Below are 23835 nucleotides of genomic sequence, written 5' to 3' on the forward strand. Positions count from 1 at the left end.
TGGTATTACCATGGGTCAATACCATGGGTTATCATAAACCTGGAGCTTAAAAATTACTATTAGTAATTTATAAAAATTAATAGAATTAATAGTTGATTTTTATTTTATTTTTTATTTTAACCAAGCTAAAATGTTTAACATACATTAAATTACAACATCCATTTTTACTCTTGATCCACAAAGCCCCGAGAGGGATCAAATATTTTTTCACTCTATGCTAGTTTGCATATCACGATATTTGATACCTCTCGGAGGTTAGTAGATCCAGAGTAAAGATGGATCTATGCTGGTTTAATTCCCCCATTTAAATATGCTACATTCCAGGTGAATACCATGGGTCAATACCATGTGCCATTTTTATTTTTATTAATACTAATATTAGGGTTAATAATGTTTTTTTACATGGTATTAATAATAATCTAGCCCATGGTATTTGTCCCATAGTATTTTTCCCATAGGCTTCACCTAATATAATGCATTTTTTGAGTGTTCATAATATAAGGTGACTTATGGAGTAAATATAAAAAAATGTTTTATTTGTTTACCATACCTCTCTTTTATTTATATTTTTATTAATTTACCATACCTCTTTTACAGATATGGTATTTGGCCCATAGGATTCACTTAAATAAAACCTCTTTTTTAAGCCTTCATAAATAGAACGAGGTTTATGGACTAAATATAAAAAGAGGTTTTATTTATTTACCATATATCTAGTTTATTTATATTTTTATTTGTTTACCATACCTTTTGAGTAAGTATAAAAAGACGTTTTATTTATTTACCATACCTCCACTTTACTTATATTTTTATTTGTTTACACACTTGCATGTATATAAGGTGACTTATGGAGTAAATATAAAAAATGTTTTATTTATTTACCATACCTCTCATTTATTTATATTTTTAGTAATTTAGCATACCTCTTTTATAAATATGGTATTTGGCCGATAGGACTCACTTAAATAAAACCTATTCTTGAAAATTAGGGTGAATGGAAGGTTGTAACTCCTAATTTCAAGGGCTAAATGATTTACCTTTTTTACCCTCTCCCTTAAAATAAGGTGGCCTATTTGAGGTGATTTGTAAAAATGTACTATGATACAAAATATTCCCCCACTAAAAATTTAAAACCCCTTAATTTCGCCAAAGGGCGAACATTCGCCCCTAAAATTTTCCATGGCTCGGGTTTTGCCTTTCGCCTTAAGCACTTTTTCCTACAATTTTCTAGGCTTACATATGTTTGAGTGATTAGAGGCTTTCCTTCTCAAGAGGTTTTTCCTGGTGAGCATGAGGCGCTAATCGCGCATTGGAAACTGCCTCCGTTTCTTGATTTGGGCTTCCCTGGTGCTATTTTTTCACCTCTTGCGTGTTTTTTGTTAGAGGATGTAAACCTTAAATTTTTTGGAAAGAATGACTTCATGAGTTCTTAGCTCTGAGTCTTAAACTGTCGGTCTGTTATCTTAGCACTATCTAGTACCCATTTGACCATGTCTGTGTATGGAAGAATCTTGGGTCTCGCCGCTATCCGGTGCAAGAACGAGCATGCTAGTTCTATAATTGACGCCTCAGACGACCCGCATGAGTCTGCAGTGGTTGTAACTTCCATTACTCTGGGATTTTCTTCCTTGAGTAGACTTTGCATGCCTTCCCAAGTAGTAACGCCGGCATCTCTGTTACAGGTGGTATCTATGTATAAGGGCATCATTTCTTTATCTTCAGAACTCGGAACTTTTCCCTTCTTTCCCATAATATTCTAGACACTGCTATGTATACCTCTCTACTTTTCGCTCCTGTAATTTACAAATGAGGAAAGAGTAATGATAAGAAAAAAGTGACAGGAAAGCTTTAAATGCCAAAATCATATAAAATATATCACCCTACGTGAAATGACCCTTTGATCAGATCAAAACCATATTTCATTAATGATTACCAACTAACTCATTAAATTAACATTAACACGCATAACTGGGCATTGGTTTATGGAAAAGCTTTTTCGAACGATGAGCCCTGCAGATCTGTGATAAGGCGATTTTGTGATTTGCTTCGCAATATCGCTGATCTGTTGCATGTGACAATCATTTATTACCATATGTTTTCTGCGAAATGCGATTTGAGAGACGTGCCATTGCATATTGGCCATTTGAGTTATTTCATCTTAAGTGATACTTGAAGCACATGAAAACTCCGATGTGATGAATTTCTTTAGTATGTGATCTCGCATCGCAATTTTGCAATCTTAGGATTCATTTTATAGGAAAGCATCTATTACCTTTTTGCGATGCGACGCTTTTTATTGAGAGAACGGTTTTGTTCGAACTTATCATAAAACTTAAGTCTTTTTAGATTTTCGGGTATTCTCCTAAGTTTATGATAGTAAGATTTATTCAAAAAGGGAATACAAGCACTAATTTTTTTTTTTTTATTTTTTGGATAAGGGTCCCCACTTATTTAGTATTAGTGATAAAACTAATTAAGAAGGGGGGTTGTTGCTGGCCACAACACATCCTTACCATCCATTCAGGGGATGACTGTGGAAGATCCATACACCTTTCTATTTGAGTTTGATGTCTTATGCAGAAGTTATGATTATACCACAGATACTCAGAAATTAAAACTATTTCCTGCTACTTTAAAGGGGCATCCTTGAGATGGTTCATGGGATTTGGCTTTGCTTCTATTTTAACGTGGAATGATATGAAGGATACATTCTTATCAAAATACTAAGACTATTGTAGAACCAGGGACTTAAGGGAGGAGATATTTAGAATGACACAAAAGGAGGATGAAAGCCTAGAATATTATGTGGAACAGTTCCGCTATAATCTATAGAGGTCTAAACACAACGATTTAGACCAGGAAATCTTGAAGACTATATTTATCAGAGGAATGAGGGATTATTGCCTTGACACCCTGACCCTAATAGGGAAAGAGGATATATCGCAACAACCATTCACTGAAATTGTAAAGCTCTACCTAAGATTCTCTAGAGGATCGTCCAAAGGGAGGAGTACAATTCGAGATGCCTCCACCCGAATACAAAAATCTGTAGGAGGGGTAGTAACCAGAGCATAAATTGGGAAATTGTTTGAAAAATTCAAAACTGATATCCTTGGTACTCTCTCTGCCTAGATAACGACAAAACAGATCAAGAAGACATAAGCCAAAGCTGACACACCCCTAGTTGTGTTCTATCCAAATTGTCGGAAGAAACATCCTTTGAGGGAATGTGAATTGAATAGCATCAACCTATGTAATATTTGTGAGCTGGAGCATTCGACAGGAAATGTCCAGAGCTTCTTAAACTAAAGGTAGTACTCAGGGAATCAAGCGAGGGGTGCAGTCCTCTTATTTCATCCCACCAAGGAGGCCATGGCAATCGTGACCTCCAAGTATGTCTCAAGACTTTTCCTCTTTCAATTCATGGAACAATGCATATAATCCTCAGTAATATCCATGGAAATATCCTACCCCTCCTTTAGTACAGTTTCCTTCACCCTGGAACCATTGGTCTCCATCTCCTCCTGTTCAATATCCTCAATCTCAATCATATCCTTGGAACCAGAATTGGAGAGGTAATGCCCAGAATTCTGCTCTGCTTGGACTACCCATGCAACAACAACTGCAGTTACCTCCTTTCCAAGATCCTCCTTCTCCACCACCTATACGACCCCAACTACTTGTGCAACCTAACACAAACCCACACAATAAAGCAAATCAGGGCATAGAGGCTCCGACTACCTTCCAGACCTACCGTATTACCCCCGTGGGACTTAATGAAATACAATTTCGATTGGGCAGGGTAATTAACCCGAGTCACTCCCCTATCATTATAGAGGAGGACCATGAACCATCCAGAAGAGATGATAGAGGCTTTGAGGTGGCTACTGCACCTACAACAACTGATATAGAGCAAGTTGTTACATCTGTAACAACCGATCCGTGAAGAATTATTACTGTTGTAACAACCAACTCGAGGAAGGTTGATACACCTGTAACAACAGATTCAACTGTTGTAACGCAGGACCCTTAGTATCCTTAGAGATTGGCCGAACCTAGGATGACTTCACAAGCTGAATCTGATTTTCTTAGGGAGTTGCAAAATTTGCATGTACGAATCCCTCTATTACAAGCCCTTAAAGAAGTACATATTTATGCTAAAATAGTGAGAGATTTGTACATAAAGAAACTTGGGAGGAAGCCTAAAGACCCTGCCACCATAGATGTGATGGGGAAATTATCTGAATTAATGTCTACTCGGCCTCTCCTAACTAAGTACAATGATCCAGGAAATCCTATGGTCACTGTCTACATTAATGATCAGCCCATAGCCAACACATTGATCGATCTCGGGGCTGCCATTAATGTAATGAAAAAATACCTCTTTATCGCTCTTAGGCTACAGGAACTTAGACATACTCCTACTGTGCTTGAATTAGCAGACAGGTCCCATGGTAAACCCGAGGGGATGTTAGAGAATATAGTGATTACAATAGCTTCCTTGAGGTGTCCAGGTGATTTTCTTATCTTACAGCCCAAATCCAATTTGGGAGGCATCCTTTCATCCTAGGGAGACCTTGGTTGGCCACTGCAGATGCATTTATAGGCTGCAAGTCGGGATCTATGGTGATCTCGGATGGCCAGGAAACAAAAAACCTTAATCTTTACCCCCAAAAACCAAATGTGGATGTGTACAAACCTTGGTGGGATGAGCTTGAGCCTGAGTCAGATCTTTCCCTACCACTCCTCACTCTTGGGAAAGCCTAGTATTTCAAAAACGAGACAGAATATGATGTCATTAACAGCTTTATTAGTAACTCACTTTCTGTCACTTTTGTTAAGAATGTGAATGAGGAAGAAGAGGTGGAAGATATAGATTTTGAACAAATGAGAACCATTCAGAATATTAAAAGTAGGCCAATTGAGATAGAATCTAGAAAGTTTTTGAATGTTAACCCCAACCTGATAGCTGAGAAAAACCAACGGTTGTTACAGCTGTTACAGAAATACAAAAATATTCTGCATGGGACTATACAGATATGAAAGGGATCCACCCTAACCTATGCACTCACCATATTTATTTGAAGTATGGCTAAAAACCAGTCAGACAGCCACAGTGCCACATGAACCCTACATTAAAGGAGGTGGTGAAAGAAGAACTACAAAAACTCATGAGTGCTAATTTTATTTATCCAATATCTAACAGTTAGTGGGTGTCACTGCTTCTCATTGTTCCTAAAAAGAATGGAAAGTGGAAAGTCTATGTTGATTACAGAGAAATCAATAAGGCCACTCAGAAGGACCATTTTCCCTTACCATTTATAGATCAAGTCCTTGATACCCTCTCTGGAAAGAAATTCTTTTCATTTTTGGATGGATTTAGTGGCTACAATTAGATACAGTTTGCCCCAGAAGATCAGGATAAAATGACCTTTACTTGTCCATGGGGAACCTACGCATACAGAGTACTTCCTTTTGGACTCTGCAATGTGCCATCAACCTTTCAAAGGGCAATGCTAGGAATTTTTTCTCACTTGTTGAATGACTGCCTGGAAATCTTCATTGACGATTTTACACCTTATGGAGATGCTTTTGAAATAGCATTACTCAATCTAGAAAAAGTATTGGAAAGATCTGTACAAACTAATGTTGCCTTGAGTACTGAAAAATGTCACATGATGATGACTGAAGGGATCGTTCTTGGACACTACATTTCTGCTTGACAGAATCAAGGTAGACCCTGCAAAAATAGAGGTAATTCTAAAAATTCCAACCCCAAAAACAGAAAGAGGTACGTAGTTTTTTGGGGCATGTAGGGTATTATCGGAGATTTATAGAAAAAAATTCAAAAATTGCATCGCCATTATTTTCCTTGCTCGTGAAGGATGCCAATTTCTTGTGGATAGGGAAGTGTGAGCAGGGCTTTTTAAAGTTGAAATTTTGTGTATCAGTAGCTCTGGTTTTTCAAGGACCCAATTGGGAACTGTCATTTCACATAGCTACGGATGCATTGGATATTGTTGTAGGTGTTGTTTTGGGCCAACTAGAGGATAAGTAAGCAAAAATATAACCCCGGCTGAGCTCAACTACACAGTGACCGAAAAGGAGTTCTTACCAGTTGTGCATGCCATCAATAAATTCTGACATTACATCACCGAGTATCAAGTATTTTTACACACTGACTATTCTGCCAATATTTTTTCAATGAATAACCCAATTACCAATGGTAGGATTACATGTTGGTTGTTGCTGTTACAAGAATTTGATATCACTATTGTAGATAAGCCTGGAAAAGATAATGTAGTAGCTAACTTTCTTTCTAGGCTAACTATTGATGACAGTTGCATTCCCACTGAGGATTCTTTCCCTGATGAATATCTTTTTGCTATTTCTACTTACTCACCTTGGTATGCAGATATAGCCAATTATCTTGTTGCAGGGAAGTTTCCACAGTATTTGTCCTCCAAGGAGAAAAGAAATATCATATAGCAAAGTGCTACATATACCTGGATAGATGGGAACCTCTATCACACTAGACCAGATTTCCATATCAGACATTGTGTTAGAGAAGATGAGGTCTTTGATATCCTTAAAGCCTGTCATGAGGAACCTTGTGGAGGACACTTCACAGACAAATGAATATCATACAAAGTCCTTTCAATAGGGTATTATTGGCCAAAAATATTTCAGGATGCCAAGAAGTTTGTGAAGGGATGTGATAGTTGTCAAAGGATGGGCCAACCACTGCAATTAGACGAGATGTCATTACAACCCCAAATTGTCTTAGAACCGTTTGAGAAGAGGGCTCTAGATTTTGTGGCACTAATTAATCCTTCATCTAGACAGAGATCCTACATCTTGGCTTGCATTGAATATGTCACAAATTGGGTTGAGGTGAAGGCATTAACTAGAGCCACAGAACAGGTTGTCTTGGAATTTTTTTTTGAAGACATCTTCGTCCGGTTTGGCATACCTAAGGAGATAGTCATAGACAAAAGGCCCTAATTCACATCTCATAAGATCCAGGAGTTGGTTGGAAAATATAAAATCCATCATAGAATCACAACACCTTATCATCCACAAGAAAATGGCCAAGTGGAAAGCACTAACAAAGTCATTGAGGGGATCCTTACTAAGATTGTGGCCTGTCACCAAAGAAATTGGGCTGACAAACTTCCAGAAGTGTTGTAGGCATACAGGACTACATGGAGGAATACCAATGGATTCTCACCATATGAACTTGTGTATGCTAAGAACCCTTTATTCCCCATTTAATTTGAAATCAAGACACTAAGAACAGCATTGCAGGTCAATTTGGATTTGCCTACAACACAAAATCATAGTTTGAACTAGCTCAATGAATTGGAGGAGAAATGGTTAGCTGCTATCCAGCAAATAGAGATTATCCAATAGCAGAGAGCTAAGTAGCATGACAGATTCATAAAGAAAAAGAAGTTCCAGAAAGGAAATTTGATCCTGGTGGATGTTGGTGGCCACCCACCTATCCCACTTGGACCCCCACAACTGTCTCTTTCAATTTTTCAGTTTTTGTAATTGTAGCACAATTTACTATTTTTAGCAGCTTTTCGGGTCCTAAACTTCCGGAGCCGTTTTAAGGCCCTAAATGACGTATTTTGGGAAATCTGGGAGCAACATGGGTCCATGGATAGATGTTTCTCTTCCCAAAGTTGTAGTTCTCGAATAGATATTTCCAACGAGCTATTGTACAGGCCAAACGAAGATCGGGTGCCAAATTTATGAACCTGTGAAGTTGATGTACCAACTTACCCAAAACAGGGCCCACAATTTGGGGTTTCATCTTCTAGGGTTAGGTTTTGGGATGTTAAGGGTTTTCCAATATTTCTCAACAATAAATAGGCCTTCAAGCCTCATTGTAACACAGTTTAGAGGCATGCAGTCGCCACATCTCTTCTTAGAGATAAGCTACCATCTCCCTAGCTGGTTTATTTCCATTGTTGTTTGTAAGCATATTTTAGTATTTTACATTAATTAAATGAAGTATTATTTCCGCTGAATCTCTGTGTTTATGGTTATATTTTTAATTTGTTTCATTCATGTCTAAATCTAGATCAGTGGTATCAGAGTAGTCTGCTTTTTCTCTGTTTTTCTTTGCATGTCCCCAACAAGGTCGGGATATAAGGAGTTAGGGCTTGAACTAGTCGAACCTTTGCAAGACTAGCCTCGCAAATCCTGACGGCCTCCCATGGTGGATGAGAATAAAGATGAGGGGGCAGGAGATCCTATCAAAATCTTGCTTGAAGAAGGTCTCGAGCGACAAAGGAACGCGATGATGGACAACTTTGTGCAGATCCTTCAGTGACTACCTAGAGGTGACGCATCGGCTTCCAACAGTGACTCTGGAAACGCCACACCCTTTAAGGTACAAGTTAATTTTGAAATTCCCATCTTCAAGGGTCAGATAGATGCAGATGCCATAGATAAATGGTTAAATTTGCTAGAAGGGTATTTTTCTGTTCATGAATTTTCGACTGGGAAATTTTTTTTTTTTCGCTCTTCTCAAAGCAGTCCCCCACATCAACGACAGGTGGGAAACCTACTGTGAGTAGAAGGATGAAAGCACGGGCTCACTATTTTCAGTTGCACCCTCTTGGAATTCATTCTAGGATGCCATTAGTACTATCCTGTCAAAAACTATGAGGACAAATACATAAAGTGGACCATGTTGCGGCAGGGAAGAGACCAAGATGTGCCGGAGTTCACAAACATTTTTCATACCCTTCGCACACAGTTGGGTATCAAAGATTCTGACCTGCATCTGGTACTCAAATATTGTTGTTTCCTACACAGATACATCCAAGAAGAGATGGAGTTCCTGAACATCTCCTCGCTCGGCACAGCATACCGATACACTATCAAAATCGAGCAAAAGTTCAAACAGAAGAAGAGAGACTTTGGATCTGCAAATATAAAGACCAAAGGACAAAGCCAAGGCGGGGTGACACAAAACAACCCGTCAAAGCCACAATAAAAGAACAACATCATGAAATCGAAGAAGGACACAGGAAAGTGGTGTGAGTTCCATAAGAGCCCCACTCACAACACAAGTGAGTGTCGGACCAAGCAATCACTGGTGGCAAAGTTGAAGGCTTCAGAATCAGATGCATGTTCCGACCCCAAGTCAGAATCTAACAAGGGGAATGGTAAAGGGAAGCAGATCATTGATGCGGAGCCCATTGCCATTGTTGTCACTGCCAGGATCCAGAAGAATGAGCCTGAAGATCCAGAGGAATGAGAATGTCTTTTCCACTCACAGATGTTGGTGAAGGGTTCGTCGCTACAGTTCATTATTGACAGTGGGAGCCAGAAGAACCTCATTTCAGCAGAGGTCGTGAAGCGGTTGGGCCTACCAACTACACCACGCCCACAACAGTACAGTATCGGGTGGTTTCACGAAGGGCAAGATCTCCGAGTCCGCCAGCAATGTCGCCTTCCCTACAGTATCAAGCCCTTCACAGATGAGGTATTGTGTGATGTTACACCTCTAGATGTTTTTGATGTACTATTAGGCTAGTCATACTTATGGAGGCGACATGTTGTGTATGAGTCAAGGCCTCGTGCTATCATTATTTCTTTGTGTAATTCATTATATATGATACCGAAGGTAGCCCCACCTACCACCACCTCTTTGATCACTACAAAGAAAGGAAGCAAGCTCATCTCCCAGACTAGGAAATTCATTTTCTTTCTGGTTCTCTCCCAAAGTAAGGGGAAGATCATCACCACATCCATGATCCCCGCGAAGGGTTCCTCCACACAGCAGTAGTAGCAAAGGGATACGGTCATGACAGAACACAGGAAAAAATTCTCCTCACCCACAGGGGTACCACACAAGCTTCAAGTGGGCAACAAAGTCTGGTTGCATCTGCAGAAAGAACGCCTTACAAGAGCCCATCAGAAGCTCCGACCATGCCAACATGGTCTTTACACCATTACCAAGGTTGTGGGAAGTAATGCTTTGGAGCATAACATTCCTCCATTCCTTCCCTTGCACCGAGTGTTCAATGTGGAACGCCCTTGACCATGCTTCCCACCATTACTGGACACATCAAAGATTGCAGAACATCTCACCAGGGACCAAGTTCAGCAGATGGAGGAACTCAACGCAATGGGGACCATTTCTTCCTAAGGGGGGATGAATGATCCAGGTGGATGTTGGTGGCCACCCACCTATCCCACTTAGACCCCCACAACTATCTCTTTCAGGTTTTCATTTTCCGTAATTGTAGCACAATTTACTATTTTTAGCATCCTTTTGGGTCCTCAACTTCTGGAGCTGTTTTGAGGCCCTAAAATACGTTTTTGGAGAAATCTAGGAGTAACATGGGTCCATGGACCGATGTTTCCCTTCCCAAAGTTGTAGTGCTCAGATATATCTTTCTAACGAGCTATTGTACATGTCAAATGAAGATCAGGTGCCAAAGTTACGACCTCGGGAAGTTGATGTACCAACTTACCCAAAATGGGGCCCACAATTTGGTGTTTCATCTTCTAGGGTTAGGTTTTGGGATGTTAAGGGTTTTCCATTGTTTCTCAACAATAAATAGGCCTTTGAGCCTCATTGTAGCACATTTCAGAGGCATGTAGCCACCACATCTATTCTCAGAGATAAGCTACCATCGCCCTAGCTGGTTTATTTCCATTGTTGTTTGTAAGCATATTTCAGTATTTTACATTAATGAAATGAAGTATTATTTCCGCTGCATCTCTGTTTTTATGGTTATCTCTATAATTTATTGCATTCCTGTCTAAATTCAAATCTGTGGTGTCAAAGCGATTTGCCTTTTCTCTATTTTTCTTTGCATGTCCCCAATTAGGTCAGGATATAAGGAGTTAGGGCTTGAACTGGTCAAACCTTTGCAAGACCAACCTCGCGAAGCCCGACAGCCTCCCATGGCGGATGAGAAGAAATATGAGGGGGCAGGAGATCCTATCAAAATCTTGCTCAAAGAAGCCCTCGAGCGACAAAGGAACGTGATGATGGACAACTTTGTGCAGATCCTTTAGCAGCTACCTGGAGGCGACGTATCAACTTCCAATAGCTACTCTGGAAATGCCACACCCTTTAAGGTACAAGTTAATTTTGAAATCCCCATCTTCAAGGGTCAAATAGATGCAGATTTCATAGATATATGGTTAAATCTGCTAGAAGGGTATTTTTCTATTCATGAATTTTCGAGTCGAGAAAATATTGCTTTCGCTCTTCTCAAAGCAACCCCCCATGTCAAGGACTAGTGGGAAACCTACTATGAGCAGAAGGATGAAAGCACAGGCTCATTATTTTCAACCGCACCCACTTGGAATTTATTCGAGGATGCCATTAAGGAGTAGTACTACCCTGTCAAAAGCTATGAGGACAAATACATAAAGTAGACCACGCTGCGGCAGAGAAGAGACCAAGATGTACCGAAGTTCACAAACATTTTTCATACCCTTCATTAAAAATTGGGTATCAAATATTCTAAGCTACATCTGGTACTCAAATACTGTGGTTACCTACATAGATACATCCAGGAAGAGATGGAGTTCCTAAACATCTCCTCGCTCGGCACAGCGTACCAATACACTGTCAAAATCGAGCAAAAGTTCAAACAGAAGAAGAGAGACTTTGGATCTACGAATCCAAAGACAAAAGGACAAAGCCAAGGTGGGGTGACACATGACAACCCATCAAATCCACAAGAAAATAACAACACCATGAAGTCGAAGAAGGACACAGGAAAGTGGTGTGAGTTCCATAAGAGCCCCACTCACAACACAAGTGAGTGTCAGATCAAGCAATCGCTAGTGGCAGAGTTGAAGGCTTTAGAATCAAATTCATGTTCCAACCCTGAGTCAGAACCCAACAAGGGGAATGGCAAAGGGAATCAGATCATTGATGCGAAGCCCAATGCCATTGTTGCCACCGCCAAGATCCAGAAGAATGAGCTTGAAGATCCAAAGGAATGGGAATGTCTTTTCCACTCACAGATGTTGGTGAAGGGTTTGCCACTGCAATTCATTGTTAATAGTGGGAGCTAGAAGAACCTCATTTCAGCAGAGGTCGTGAAGTGGTTGGGCCTACCGGCTACACCACACCTGTGACCATATAGTATCAGTTGGTTTCACAAAGGACGAGATCTTCGAGTCCACCTATAATGTCGCCTTCCCTACAACATCAAGCCCTTCACCAATGAGGTATTGTGTGATGTTACACCTCTGGATGTTTGTGATGTACTGTGAGGCCAACCATACTTGTGGAGACGACATGCTGTGTATGAGTCAAGGCCTTGTGCTATCATTATTTCTTTGTGTAATTCATTATACAGGATACCGGAGGTAGCCCCACCTACCACCACCTCTTTCATCACTGCAAAGAAAGGTAACAAGCTCATCTCCTAGACTAGGAAACTTTCATCACTGCAAAGAAAGGTAACAAGCTCATCTCCTAGACTAGGAAATTCATTTTCTGTCTGGTTCGCTCCCAAAATAAGGGGAAGATCGTCATCACATCCATGACCCCGTGAAGGGTTCCTCCATGCAACAATAGTAGCAAAGGGATACGGTCATGACAGAATAGAGGAACAACTTATCCTCACCCACAGGGGTACCACACAAGCTTCAGATGGGCAACAAAGTCTAGTTGCATTTGTAGAAAGAACACCTTATAAGAGCCCATCAGAAGCTTCGACCACGCCGACATGGTCCTTACACCATTACCAAGGCTGTGGTAAATAATTCTTTGGAGAACAACATTCCTCCATTCCTTCCGTTGCACTGAGTGTTCAATGTGGAATGCCCTCGACCATACTTCCCACCATTACTGGACACATCAGAGATTGCAGAATAGCACACCATGGACCAAGTTCAGCAGACGGAGGAACTCAACGCAATGGGGACCATTGCTTCCTAAGGGGGGAGGAATGATCCAAGTGGATGTTGGTGGCCACCCACCTATCCCACTTGGACCCCCACAACTATCTCTTTTAGTTTTTCAGTTTCCGTAATTGTAGCACAATTTACTATTTTTAGTAGTTTTTCAGGTCCTGAACTTCCGGAGCTGTTTTGAGGCCCTAAACGATGTTTTTTGGGAAATCTGGGAGAAACATGGGTCCATGGACCGATGTTTCTCTTCCCAAAGTTGTATTTCTCGGATAGATCTTTCTAACGAGCTATTGTATGTGTCAAACGAAGATCAGGTGCCAAAGTTACGACCCCGTGAAGTTGATGTACCAACTTACCCAAAACGGGGCCCACAATTAGGCATTTCATCTTCTAGGGTTAGGTTTTGGGATGTTAAGGGTTTTCCATTGTTTCTCAACAATAAATAGGCCTTCGAGCCTCATTGTTACACAGTTCAGAGGCATGTAGCTGCCACATCTCTTCTCAGAGATAAGCTACCATTGCCCTAGTTGGTTTATTTCCATTGTTGTTTGTAAGCATATTTCAGTATTTTACATTAATGAAATGAAGTATTATTTCCGCTGCACCTCTGTGTTTATGGTTATCTCTGTAATTTGTTTCATTCTTTTCTAAATCCGAATCAAGATTGTGCTTTCTTATATGACTCGAGATTTAAAGACTTCAAGGGTAATCTCTACACTAGATGGCTAGGTCCCTATGAGGTAGATGCAATCTTTGACAATGGGACTGTAAATTTAGTAACCATTGACAGTGCGAGGACACCATTGCTTGCAAATGGGCACCGTCTTTGGTTATATCACAAACATACTTCTAGGGATTCATTTGTCAACATTGTCACAAATTTAGATCTATAGATTACAGGAACAGGGGAAAGCCCCTCTATGCTACAAAATTCTAATTTTTCCAATAAGGGTAATAGCTGAAAATCAACTTCGGTTGGTGGCTGTTACACCTTCAAACTTAATATATATATATATATATATATATATATATATATATATATAGATAGATAGATAGATAGATAGATAGATAGATAGATAGATAGATAGATATAATTATAATTATAATTATAATAATCTGGTAGTTGTTACATACTCTATAACAACATTTGTTATTTCAAAGCATATCTTATGATAAGTTCTATGACATGATCTTTTCCTCTTTACTTTTTTTTGTAGAAATTAAAATAATATATATCAGTCATCTTGGTTGTTACACCTGTAACAGTCGACGACTTTTTAGGAATAAATGATATATTTTATTGTAATAAGTAGCAGACATCACCATGATCCTCATCATCAGAATTAAGTTCGTGCGTATTACTGTCGAAGCTTGGTTCGCACGTCGTGCCACCCATTACTTCACCCCACATCACCCAGGTATGTCAGCAAAAGGTAATATTGAATTCACTTTATTTGGTAATTACAGAAACTTAACATGACTTTTTATGGCCAAGGACAGCTATCGTATCTAAGCTGGGGAGGGAACGAATCATATTACAACATGACCATCGCATGATTTGTGATTATTCGAAAAATCTTGCAATTAAGGCATCATGACCTGGTAGTTATTATTACTTAATGCTAATCATGCCAAAAAGGGTAAGTGTATAACCATCGACGAGACCTCCCCATGACTCACCATTAAGGAAAATTCATTGTGTAGTACGAATCATAAGTGAAAAATCCCAATTCAAAATCCTCAACTACGCCACCCTACCACCCTACCATTTACCCCTGCTCAAAACACTGAATCCCCATTCAAAGTGCTCGGAGAATTAGAAGATAATAGTGTAGGATAAAAGAAATAAGTTCTATGTCGACAACCCCAGAGGGTCTAGGGGAAGGGAGAATGATGTGAAACATCATTGAATTTGCATAAGCAATGGGTGGAGCAACAATACGGCAGGAGTTAGGGTCCACAGAAGCCTTGGAGGATTTCCCAGAATCATGTCATATTTTCAAGGATGTAGGCTGGTTTCAATTCTTACGAAGGTTAGAAGGATCAGACGATGGTGTTGCCATGGAATTTGCAAATAATTTGGAAAGAAACCAGACAGAGGTCAGAGGGTTGAAGTTGGAGGTCACAGAAGAGGTGATTGCTAGAGTAATAGGATTACCAGTGGAAGGGAAGAGGTGGTTCAACAGGAAGGTCAATGACCCCTCATTGAAAGGGGATTTCCTCCAAGAAGAAGAGTCGCTGGTAAATAAAGGAAGGGGAATTGATAGACTGTCACTCCCCCAGCCATGGGCTAATGTTTCCCTCTACCTCATCAAGTACATTACTTGCGAGGGAAGGGCAACAATTGTGTTTAATTACCACTTTCCATTGCTGAACCACCTCTGGCATCAGCAGTTGGTCAACCTTCCTTACTTCTTACTGGGCAACATTAGGCATATGGCCGCAGCTGTGAAAATAGTTGTGCATCCAGAAACATGTGTCACTAACCATGGCCTTGTCAAACTCATTTTGTTGGACGCTTTGAGCCGACGAGGCAAGAATTGGGAAGAATTCATGAGGAAGAGGCCCAAGACCACCCGTAGGAGGCAAACCAAGACATCTGAGGAAGCTCTAGAGGTGACAAAGGAGCAACCCCAGCCCTCGACAGTAAGGGTTAGCAAGAGGTCGGTTGATAAACCAATTTGTGATAGGTGGTTGAAGTAGAGGATAACGGTTAGAGGGCACCCAAAGTCCCCATCCATGACAAGGAAGAACAGAGAAGTAGCATAGCAGAAGGACGAGGAGCAGGCTCAACCATAGGAACCTTCTTCACCTGGTAAGAGCGAAACCCAATCCTTGCTGTCAAAAATTGAAATTCTAGAGAAAGAAAATAGAGAACTGAGGGAATAACTAGCAGAAGGAAAGGCAGAGCCAAGAGCCCCAAGGCCAGATACTTTGGCAGAGGTCATGGATAGGGCCAGAAGGGGAGATGTCCCAGGCACTGTGTGTGTAGCCTGTGCTAAGAAGTTGGTGGCAGCAGGATTTAAAGTCTGTGCAGCAGACACCACCTTGAGGGAGACTCAAACCAAAATATAGGAAGCTGTTACACCAGAACCCATTGAGGACATTGTTGTTACATAAGAACCAGCAACCAAGACAACACAATCCATAGGAAGTGATCAGGTAATGGATACACAGGAGCCCTTGGCTGACACTGTTGTTTCATCAGAACCAATAGTGGAGGAGGAAGTCAGCCAAGGGAAGGAAGAGGAAGCTAACATCCATGAGCCTATGGCCAACACTGTTGTTACACAAGAACCAGCAGTGAAAATAGAAGCCGATCCGGAGAAAAATGATGTACAGAATTATGTGGATAACACTACTGCTACAAAAGAACTAGTAGTGAAAATGGAAGCTAACGAGGAATATAAAGAAACTGTGACAAAATCCACTGATGAAGTTTTTTTTACACAAGAACCAGTAGCCAAGGTGGAACAGTTTCACCCTCAGGAGGTTGTTACACCCTCAATTGATAGTGCATGTGGAAGAACACCAGATCCTGATGAAGGATGGTGTTCTAAGAAGATGTTGTTGTTGCTAGAGCTGCAAAAATGGAAGCAGTTGGTGCTCTCTCTATAGGAAGGAGTGATCTCACTCAAAGTACATAAAAGAATGATGGACTCCCTGAGAGAAAAATGGCTAAAAGAAGAATGGGAAAGAGAAGAGGAAGCATGGAGGCACGAAGGAGTTATAAAGAAGAAGGATGAACAGATGTATCAGCTGAATCAATAGGTCTTGGACCTGATGGACAATAAGACCAAACTCCGTGACCTTTCCCTAAACCTACTAACATGTAGGCGGTCGTCCCTGTCCTATTTGGGTTCTTCAACCCATACTTTTTTGTAAATTTTTCGCTCCTATGACTTTTGATGACTAGAGCTTGTTGTGCGAACTGTTCTTGCACAATATCATGTGTGAATATGTTAGCACGAAGATGGTGGTGAGTGTTCTCTCCTACATGGGGGATTTATAGTTGCGGGCCTTCCTTTCATTCATGAGGAATCAAACTGAGTGGCACCTGGCCAAGAAATCAGCAGAAGCCAATGAGGAGAGAACAAGATTGTGGGTCAGAGCTGAACCAGGTATGGCTTATGAACTCAGGCATGAGTTTAAACTATTCCTGAGCACTCTAGAAATCAGAGAACAATCAGCCACCTATAGGAAAAGGATTGTGAGGATCTGCCTCAACCTGTATACAAAGATGAAAATTCAAGCGCTAGCAGGATGTCTCAAGTGCACTGAGGCCTATAGCATTGAATTACAAGAAGGAGATCCTTCTGAGTACAGGAACTTTTTGGTTGCTGTTACATGAGTATCGGAATATGCTTGGATTGTACAAACATTGGGGGCATTCTAGATTGGCCTCAGATTCAAATTTCCTTTGATATGGTTGCCAGTGGAGGAGTATCAGCCAGATTACCACCTATGTGACTATGAAGAGGAATCTTGGCCACATCAGTTGATGACCATTCAAGGGTTCAGAGCTCCGGGAAAAGACACTGTTGGGGCCTACAATTTCACAGGCTTGCATCAGAGGAACAGTAGAAGGAGTTGAATTTGCATGGAAACATGCAATTGCTTCAGTCGAGGGAGATGTTGAGTGTGGATTTTCACCTATTTTCTGCAAATTCTTTCCCCAGTTTTGACCTTTTTATCCTCTAGGCCTATGACTTTACATGATCAAATTCCTTGTTTCCTCACCTTTTTAGCCTATTCTACTGTCATGTTACTTTGCTATATTTTACCGAATAATACGAGGCTTTATTCCTTTTTGTGGCTAACTGGGGAAGTATTGATGAAGTATTTTGGGAAGCTCTTCTTTTCAAGTGATGACTTGCGAAGACAAAGCTATGAAGCAGACAGGCAGTGGGGATTAACTGCAGAAAAGGGTAGAACATTTTGCCGATACACCTTGGATGTTGTTACAGGATAATATTACACAACGCGTTGATACAAGAGTCTTCTGTCACACCAAAAGTGTTGTTGCGAGTGATGCCATGACATCCCAAACCACCATTCACTCGATGTTGTTGCACCGAAGCTGGGAAATGTGGGTACTATTCCACATAATAGCTGTCAGCAGTAGGGATTGTTTATTTTGGAAGCAACAAGACCCAAGCGGTTGCAATCATAACTTATGTATATTTGTATTTAGCAATAGGTTGTAACTACTTTTATTTTTTATTAGCATGAGAATTGTGAAATTCTCGTGACTACTCTGTTTCTAATTTTAGGTTGTAATGACTATAAAGGAACTTGATTTTTCATGTGCAAGGACACGACATATAGAAAAGTGTTGTTAGTCCACTTCTATAATTCTGAGTTTATTTTTAATATTAATTAGCATGGTGATGTTGTTATTGTTCTTCAGCTGATTCGTTAATCACTTTTGTGTTATTCCTGCACCCTGCTAAGGAGGAAGGGCCCTCCTCTTTGGTAGGGATTGCAGTAATAGAGGTAGTGTACATTCTAGTTTAGCTAATTAATTTATGATTTCTCGTTGTTGTTATACAAATCATGGATTATGTTCGTTGTTGTTTCCATTTATATTATGATGTTACACTGAGTTAATCAACAAAATGGTAGTAACCAGCTAGAGTAGATATCAGTTCATGTGTGGCGCGCCTTTATTTTATAGTTGCGAAGTGTGATTGAATTTTTTAGAGTGTCTTTATGTCTACATGCATGGTTTTATTCAGCAATTTAGATCAGTGACATCTTTTACTGTTTTCTACATTTCCTTATTCTTGGATGGAGTGTATCGGCACACACAGTGTGAACTCCATTTAAACAGCAAGACCTACGCTAGGGACAATTAAATGTTGTAGTCTTAGTCAATTAAGATTGATTAAATGAACACTACAATAAACATGGTTATGTGACTAGTTCTACGCATGATTATTGCATGTATTTACTTATAACTAAAAGGATAGTGGATGGAAGACCTAATTGATGTCAAACAGTGAAGGGAAGAGGGTGGTGATCCTTCTTTTAAAGTCTCATATGACATATCAGTCATTTATGCTATGTCTTGTATTCATTTATTATAGATTGAATTGATGCAAAGTGTTTGACAAAATGCTAGTCCCAGTTGAGGATGGTCAGGCCTAGTCCTGGAGTCAGTTTTTGATTTGTAAGTCTTCTTGTCATGTAAATTATGGATTCTGAAAGCTATAGGGGTTTCGGGGTGGTGGCCTAGATTTTGGGCTTGAAAAATGGCAAAAATTCTGACGGCACAGGCATAGGTTTGAGGAGAAAAGTCCCTAGATGCATGCATACTCATGATGTGCGTGTGTTCATAGGTTTTTAGACGCACCCTTGTCTATATCAAGGGAGAGTCTGAGGGTTTAGTGATCTAAAATATTAGTGGGACCTAGGACTTGGTCAAGGGAATGTCTGGAATGAATTTTGGGAGTCATGTAGGAGTTCCAGAAGGTCTGGTATGGTGTGTTTCTATCAATTCCACTTCCTTAAGTAACACATAGGGAGTCGAATCATATCATAGTAACTTCTCATCACATGTTTACCCTGGTTGGTTGTTTACTTGGGTAGATGTGGGTGGACGGTGTTACAGAGTTGTATCATAGCATGGTTCACCCCTCGGACTGGATGGGATGTGTTTTTCTCATGCATTCATGTTGCTTTCACGTGTGTTAATCATCCTTGTGGTCTATATTCTTATTGCATATGCATGGTATCATTCATGGTTGCAGTAATGTCGCTATATGACAGAGGATGATGTTGTTGTAAAGTATGTCATCATGAGTGTATGATTGTTTACATGTTTTTCATGCATGTTAGTATTCACATGTGGTCAAATGTACAGTGATGTGATGGTTTTTTTCATGCATTAGGTCATGGTATGTGTAGTTGATACGGTCATGGATTGATGATTGGACTCTAGCTAGAATGATGGCTATATGGCTATATGCTTATGTGTTATATTTTTATATGCTATGATGATTATGTTATACATGTATTATGTTGATTTAGTGATCCTGTAGACAAGGTATCCTCCCCGAATTATGATGAGGTACGTTCATTTATTGTGATTTGGTTTAGCTAACATAGTATGCCTTACAAGAAGAATATCAAAGATGACTAGCAAGATGGTAGACTACAATTCCCATGACTCCCCTTATGGATCAGATTAGCATCATGGTTTTGGGCACTCTTCTGATTTGGCAAACACACTAACAATTTTAAAGGAAGAAATAAGGAATTGTAAGGAAGACAATGATAGAATCATATAGGCACAACTGAAATAAGTAGAGGTAAATGTAGTGACACTTTATATTTTGTCAGAATTGCAGTGACAGGGACCACTTCGGATCATCCATGAGCAAGAAGACATAACTAATGGGGTATATGGCAATAGGTCTCATGGTGAGTATAGGTTGGATGGAGAGGACACGATCAGATATCGTAGGTCCTTGGATACTCTGGATAGGAGGGGTGATAGACACAGGTATTATTCTAGTTCTAGCTCTGATAAGAATTATGATCGTCGTCATTATCATCCTTACAGGAGAAGTGACAAGGGATATATTTTGGATGAGTTTAAGAAATCAAAGCCACCTAATGAAATCCATCGAATGAGGTCATTTCCATAGATTTCATTAGAGGTCTTCTGAGGACAGTGAGAAAGAATGATTCTATTATGGTCATGGTCAACAAGTTGAGCAAGGTAGATCACTTCATTCCAGTGAAGACTACATATTCAACTAGTAAGGTGGCATAGTTTTTCATCAGGGAGATTGTGAGATTACATGGTATTCTGAAGAAGATTGTGTCAGGCAGGGATGTGAAGTTCACTTCCAAGTTTTGGAAGGAGCTATTTGCAGGTTCCATTACATAGTTGGCCTTCAATACGACCTATCATCCATAAACAGATGGACAGATAGCGAGGGTCAATAGGATCTTGGAGGATATGCTAAGGATGTATGTGATGCACCAGTAGAGAGGATGGGAGGAGTATCTTCCACTGGTTGAGTTTTCATACAACAACAGTTATCAGGAGTCATTGAGTATGAGTCCTTTTGAGGCACTATATGGGTGGAGTTGTAATACTCCCATCAGTTGGAGTGATCCAGTGAACAGGGTACTTATTGGACCAGATATGTTGTCAGAAATGGAACATGAAAGGTAGGTTATAAAGAAGAATCTAAAGGAATCACGGGATAGACAGAAGAGTTATGTGAACCAACACAAAAATTCAAGGAGTTTCAGGTTGGGGGGCATGTGTATTTGCGCATCTAGCCCAAGAAGAGTTCTTTGAGGATTGGATCATGTGCCAAGTTGGCACCACAATATTTTGGGCCTTTTGAGATCCTTGAGAGGATTGGACCAGTGGCCTATCGACTTGCACTGCCTCCAACAATGAAATTCCATTATGTTTTCCATGTTTCATTGCTTAAGATGTATAGAAAGGATGTTGATCATGTTATTGATTGGTCTATATTACAGGTGGAGCAAGAAGGAGAATTCCATCCTGAAACTTAGTGCATATTACAGTGAAAGTAGCTCATGCTTAGGAACAATCCATAGAACAAACTAAAGTGCAGTGGAAGCACTTTGGGCCTAAAGAAGCTACATGGGATATGGCGAATCAGATGTGGGCTATGTATCCTTCCTTGTTTTTTGGTGGAGGCAAAGTAGCTTTGGTATGATGTTTCGTATATGTTTAGCTTATGTTTTTTTGATGTTTGGTATATGTACATATGTATATGGATGTAAATAACACCATGAGCTAAGTTATAAAGATCCAATAAGTGGTATGGTTGTTATCTTGTCATGTTGTCATGATGTTTTGCTTTGAGCGGTCATTCATTGTAAATATTGCAATGAGCTAAGTTATAAAGCTCCATGGGCAGTAAGTTTGCTTTTCAGCGGTTTTTCTTAGGTCTCGGTGTGGTTTAACACTAAGGATGGTGTTCCCCAAGGGGGAGGGGTTTGTAACAACCCCTCATTAAAATTTTATGTAATAAAAGTTAATAAAGGAAAAATAAGGCCACAATTAAGGGATACTTATTCCAAGCTGAATGTTGGGCACAGATATCCTAGTGGGAATCACTAGATGTGTTTATGGCTAAGGTATTAAAGAAAAAAGGTACTTTGGCACATTTATTTATGAAAATGAAGGAAAATAGGAGAAAAGGAAGGTGAAAGGTCACAGGTTGGATGTGAGGAGGAAATTGAAGGAAAATAATATAAAATGAAGAAAATAGAGGCCTCATTAATAAAAAGGGTTCTAAATATTAGGTTGTCACCTTTTTCAGTTCAGTTTTGGAGATCTCTTATTATTCTCTCTCTCTCACTCTTGGTCACTTAGAGTTTTCTTGGAGAACTCTAGCTTTCGAGTAAGGAAGGGAAAAGCAAGCAAAGGAAGGACAAGGAAAGGAAAGCAAAGATCAAGCAAGGAAGAGTAGGATCAAGTAGCTTCAACAGGAATACTTGCAAGTGACATATTGTATGTGTGATTTCCTAGCTGGTTTTGACATGCATGGATTTTCACATTGGTATATGGTTCTCTTGTTGTCAATGGCATAGTTTTTTTGGGTTATGATAGTCATTTTCATCCTTGCCTTGCATTTTTCCGGATATCCATGGTATGATGGGATTTTTTTTCTTGGTTTTCAATTTTGGAATTGTTGGATGGTTTCAAAATCCAAGGTTGAGGTGGTCTCAGGAAAATTCCCAACGGCTCAAGAATCACATGACCAATTTTGGCAAGATAAAGGGTAAATCCTGATGGTGGAGTCTCGGTTTAGGGCCTAGTGATTTCTGTGGATTGAGTTAAAGCCTGAGAGATGGTGTCTCGGTTTAGGGCCTAGTGATCTGGTGTGGATCAATATAAATCTTGAGAGACAAGGATATGGAAAATTCCTCAAGGATAGTGATGGATTCTAGAGGCATTCCAAGCGCGGTTTAGTTTTTTGATCTCGGTGTCAGTTTTGGTGAGATCAAGGTTTGGTGAGGGTGGAGGTGGTTTAACCTCTGGATTCCCTTCATTGTTTTTAGATTGGTTTATCCATGCTTATCCAACATTCATTATTGGAATATGGCATGGGGGTGATTGGCTGAAAGAAAGATTTGGTTCAGCCATATCTACAGTCAGGTGGTACGTGGAAGTCCCGAACCTGGTCGGCTCTTGCCTATGTTTAATAAGAGATAAGTTCTCTTGCTTTTGTACTTTTTATTATATGGTCTTAATAATTGTTATTTCATTTTTATTTACATGGTTTAATGTTGGTTATAAATGTGGTTATGTGACTGATTCTAGTCATGGTTATTTCATGTATCTACTTGTAACTGAAAGGATAATGGATGCAAGACCTAATTAATGTCAAAAAGTTAAGGGAAGAAGGTGGTGATCCTTATTTTCAAGTCTCATATGAGTTATCAGTCATTTATGCTCTTGCTTATATTCATTTCATGTAGATTGCATTGATGCCAAGTGTTTGACAGGATGTCAATCCCGGTTGGGGATGGTCAGGCCTAGTCCTGGAGTAAGATTTTGATTTGTAAGTCTTGTTGTCATGTAAATTATGGATTCTGAAAGCTATAGGGGTTTCTAGGTAGTGACCTAGATTTTGGTCTTAAAAAGTGTCACAAATTGCAGATTCGCAGGCATAGGTCCGAGGAGAAAAGTCCCCAGATGCATGCATACCCATGATGTGCATGCACTCTGAGTTTTTCAGATGCACCCTTATCTGTATCAAGGGAGTGTCCAAGGGTTTAGTGATCTAAAAGCTGATTAGGACCTAGGGGCTGGTCAGGGGAATGACTGGGATGAATTTTGGGAGACGTGTAACAGCTGCAGAAGGTCTGGTATGGTGTGTTTCCATCAATTCCACTCCCTTAACTAGCACATGGGGAGTCGAATCATATCAT

The sequence above is a fragment of the Pinus tabuliformis genome, chromosome 9 (genome assembly GCF_031772625.1).
Source record: "Pinus tabuliformis cultivar Carrire ecotype Pingquan chromosome 9, CPIR1, whole genome shotgun sequence".
Lineage (NCBI taxonomy): Eukaryota > Viridiplantae > Streptophyta > Pinopsida > Pinales > Pinaceae > Pinus > Pinus tabuliformis.